This window comes from Dreissena polymorpha, chromosome 12 (assembly GCF_020536995.1).
Source record: "Dreissena polymorpha isolate Duluth1 chromosome 12, UMN_Dpol_1.0, whole genome shotgun sequence".
NCBI lineage: Eukaryota > Metazoa > Mollusca > Bivalvia > Myida > Dreissenidae > Dreissena > Dreissena polymorpha.
In genome coordinates this window covers 28,555,303-28,559,942 of record NC_068366.1, presented here as the reverse complement: position 1 = coordinate 28,559,942, position 4,640 = coordinate 28,555,303, and the positions used below count along the sequence as shown (strand labels likewise).

Genomic DNA, 4,640 nt, shown 5'->3' with positions numbered 1-4,640 from the left:
GTTTGGTACCACTGTGTGTACGATTTGTTGTTTTGCATTCGGAACGATGTTTATTTTGCATATCCAACCTGTTGATTAACATATATGATTTGCTACAATCACTTCCGTGTATTAGCACGGTTTCAGTAATTCATTAAATAAAAAGGCACATAGACGATCATATGTAATAAACGTGATATATACCACGTTGTTAAGTTAACCGTGTATACACGTTTAACAACATCTATACAAAAAGTATGTACACGGGATATATTTATTGCTTAAAAAAAGATTTAAACTATTGTGTATCAAATTAAATATAATTACTGTTTAACGATTGGATTGGCATGCATCTTCATTGCACATGCTACAAATAGATATATTGTGTTATAAGAAGTTATGTCTCTTTTATGTGTGTATTCTGAAACTTATTTAGATTAATCGTAACAGTATATATAGTTGTTTTCAATAATATATAACTTAATAATGTATAGGCAATTGTATACTTCTGACAACAACACATGTTTAACCATTAAACATACACCAAACTGCATAAAATATTTAAACATAAATATAACATTTAATTTAGCGGTATATGTGCGTTGGGACGACGGTATAATTATCGTGATCAAAACAGACCCACGTGCATACATTAATAGTTGAATTGTATAATAAGCGGTATTTTTTACTTTAGTATCTACATTACAGTATGTGTATCATTGATCGAAGCAGACCCAAGGGCATAAAAAAAGTTCAATTTGTTCACAGTGTTGATGTGTCGAAAAATTAATAATTAAATACATGTCATTGTCGTTGATAATGTTAATTCTATTCATTCTTGCCGTGTACTTGAAGCTATTTATAATTTTGTTTTTGACGATGGTATATGTAGTATTTATTAAAATAAACTAACACAGTTTCAACATGTATTGCTGTTTGTTTTGTGTTATAAAAACAATTTGGTAAATATGTGCTTATTGTGGAGATAATATGTACTGTGTAAAGCGCTATGCATATTATTGCACAAACATTATTAATACATCAAGTTGATATATTGAAACTAACTCGCGTACATGTCATGTACTGTTTGTGTTTTTTGGAAACGTAAGCCATTCATATAAGTAAGTAAACGACAACGCGGAAATGTTCATTGGAAATTATTTATTAAGAAAAAGTTTTTCATATTTTCTTCTGTGAAGGCTTATATCGTTGACTGCTCATCCATCGTATCCTCCGTATTTACAGGCCCCTTTATAAGCCAGCGTAACACCTCTGCAAATAAACATTTAAGATTTATATTACTAGCAGGGTGAAAGAAGAAACTGACTTTTACAACATAATAAACGACCTAAAAGAACACAACCAACAAAGCATTTCAAAAACAACAAACATGCAAACAACTGACGTCATTACATTGACTAAGCCGTTATGCTTTTTTTTTTGGGGGGGGGACTAATTTATAAGTTATGTTAGTAAAGTAGGTAAATGTGGTTCATCTGTAAATAGGGAAAATCAATGAGGCAAAGCGGTTACTGACATGGGGGTAAATGGGCTGATTGGGTATATCGTTAAATGGGGGTTATTAGGTTAATTTGGTAAAAAGGTCGATGGGATAAATCGTTTTTTGTTGTTTTTTTTTGGGGGGGGGGTGTTACAATGGTAAATGGAGGCGATAAATCGGATGACATGGATACATAGGTGAACGGAGCTTAATAGGTTAAAGGAAAGCAAATATGTTGACGGAAAAATTCGAAAATTGGGTTCATCACTTTAAAAGGTATAACTCGATTAATGATTCAAATAGGCGTACGAGCTCTCGACCAGTAAAGTCGCATGCATCTTTTTAAAGGGATCTTTTCACGCTTTGGTAAATTGACAAAATTGAAAAAAGTTGTTTCAGATTCGCAAATTTTCGTTTTAGTTATGATATTTGTGAGGAAACAGTAATACTGAACATTTACCATGGTCTAATATAGCCATTATGCATCTTTTGACGATTTTAAAACCTAAAAATTATCAAGCGTTGCAACGCGAAACGATTGAATAATTTGGAGAGTTCTGTTTTTGTCGTTAAATTTTGTGAAACTACGAAGATTGCTTATATAAGGTATAAAATACGTCTAGTAAGTGTACTCGGCGGAATAGCTCAGTAGGCTAAAGCGTTTTTACTTCAAGACTCTGGCAGGACTCCAGGGGTCACTGGTTCGAAACCTGGTCCGGACAATGTTCTTTTCCTTTTTTTATTTTATTCTTGATTTTTTACTGGAGCTTTTACGATCCAATGTTTACATTTATCGATATAAAGCATTTAATGAATAATTTAAAAAATGCCAAAATCTGTGAAAAGGCACCTTTAAAGTTAACTATATTAAAATCAACAGACAATACACACAAACACTCAACAAATCATTATATTATATTGTTGGTAATCATAGTGATTTAATTACCAATAACACATGCATAATGTATTTGTAGAATGTTTCATTTTTTGACAGCTCTGCGCACCACAGACTTGAAAGACAATGTTACGTTGTTTATGATTGGAACATGTATATATTATTGACTTATTAAACACTCACGCGCATCGGAGTTTGCACATGTTGTCGTACGTTTTGCCATCGACTCCACACACCGGGATATACTCGTACACCGTCGTACAAACGCATGGCTATATATACTCGCCGATAACACCTGAATAAATATTATAAAACAACTGAAACGAATTGCACAGTATAAGGGTAGAAAATCCTGGCAAAACAATCCAATCTTTGATTAAGGCAAGTGACCATTCGACTGTACAATGCCGACTAAAATAAATATTCATATAGAAACACATATATTACCATCGCTCTAATAAGTAAACAGTCATTTAAAATAACTAAATATATACATTTCAGTTTTTTTGTCAGTGTACGATTTTCCTAAACGAGTCTATATTTATAATGGTTATTTGCAGTACATCAAATATAAATTGTTTGCTTTTATAATAAATGCAGTGTTCGTTTCTGAAAAGCAAGGCAACATAAAAGCAACACCCTTAAGTACTCAGAAGTAAATACGAACCTGGTGTGAACAAAAACAACAGCATGGTTGCCACAAACAGCGTCCAAATACTACAATGTACATTAATATATTTTTTATCAGATGGCGTACTAAGTTTGAAATTCATCTTAAGTTTTGCATATATATAAGTTTTCGAAATGCCAAAAATGTAGTAAGAGTTTGTGTTTATACAATTTATTTGTAAGAAGATTTATGTTGTGTTGCTATAGTGATATTAGATACAACATAGCAATCATGATATTTCATGATTTGATATAGTGTAATATGTACATTAATCAAATCCATTATGAATAATATTGAAGTGTTATGCTAGAAAATAGAGTCAATGTAATAATCGCATCCTTGTCAATTCATGTGAACCAAAGACGTTTAAATAAAGCAAATATAAACATTTATCAAAATATATATAAAATAGCACTTACATTCTCGCAATAGTCTTGTATTTGCAACAATTCCAATGTACTACACATAACAAATCGTGCTGTTTAAATACTGGATGGTAAACCGGATCTAGGCTAAATTACGATCGCGACTTGAGCAATCCAACAGGATGTTCATTTTTTAAATGTTACATTCAAAAAACAAGTTTATTTATTTTGAGGACATCTCGATGAGCAGAATGTAAATACAACGGCGCATAGCAACGCGGCTTACCCGTTGTGTAGCTAGCGTGCCAGCATTAACATGAATCGTTTTAATACTAGTAGCACACATCCAAATACGTCTTTATTCGTGGAAATAATTTATGAGATTAATGTCGAGATATTTGATATTCATAGGGTTATTCTGTTTAAACATTACATCGTATAACCTCAATTCAAGTATGCGGATGTTATTGCTCAATGCGTTTTCATACATAATACATTTTCTATAAATATACATATATAAAATGTGTACCCTAATATATGCTTATACAAGGCTATGCTAACTTTTTTATCAATTGTTAAGTGAAAAGTGCGTAACAATTCGATACATTAGACACATCGCACAAACACAAATGCAAACGTTAATTTTCACCCAAACATTACACCTTATGGCTGCTATGCAATTAATAATGAATTGCATTATGTACAACTATCAAACGCAGTTCCACTGGGGGCTGACGAGGTCAAAGCGTAGTCCGTTTCGCTACGACGTCGGGTATATGTTTTACTACGAAAACATGGTGTAAATACACTACTTAATCAGGCGAGTTCCATATTTTCTGGTGTTTATGGATTAGAGAACGGAACATCCAGTAATGGTAGGTACTTATTTTCAATAACAAACTAATAACAAATGCGCGTAGTTGCAACCTTTAAGTTTATTTTGAGCTAAAATCGAAATATTTTGATTTGAAGCAATGCATAAGGTGGTTATTCTGTTAAAATAGCCAATTACGGTAACTTAAATTAAATAAAACTACATTTTACTTCGATTCAGTGTACATTACACATTTAAAAGTACAAAACAGGTTACGAACATATATTTTAATTATGCAAATTCTTTGTTTCGAAGGAAATTACAAGTCGTTTTATGTAAAGGTTTCGCACAGAGTATGTATTGGTTGCGCAACGAAGTACAAATATAATGTATAGGTTGCTCAACGAAGTTTCTGT

At 32.1% G+C, this 4,640-nt stretch overlaps 1 long non-coding RNA gene across 1 annotated transcript; it reads right to left on the bottom strand.

The window, feature by feature from the left end:
• Positions 1-863: 863 nt before the first annotated feature.
• LOC127853522 (uncharacterized) lies at positions 864-3,577 on the bottom strand. The gene is made up of 4 exons (XR_008036652.1): positions 3,465-3,577; positions 3,043-3,092; positions 2,559-2,670; positions 864-1,251 (listed from the first exon to the last, which is right to left on the bottom strand). It is a non-coding gene; the product is annotated as an uncharacterized LOC127853522 (long non-coding RNA).
• Positions 3,578-4,640: the final 1,063 nt, after the last annotated feature.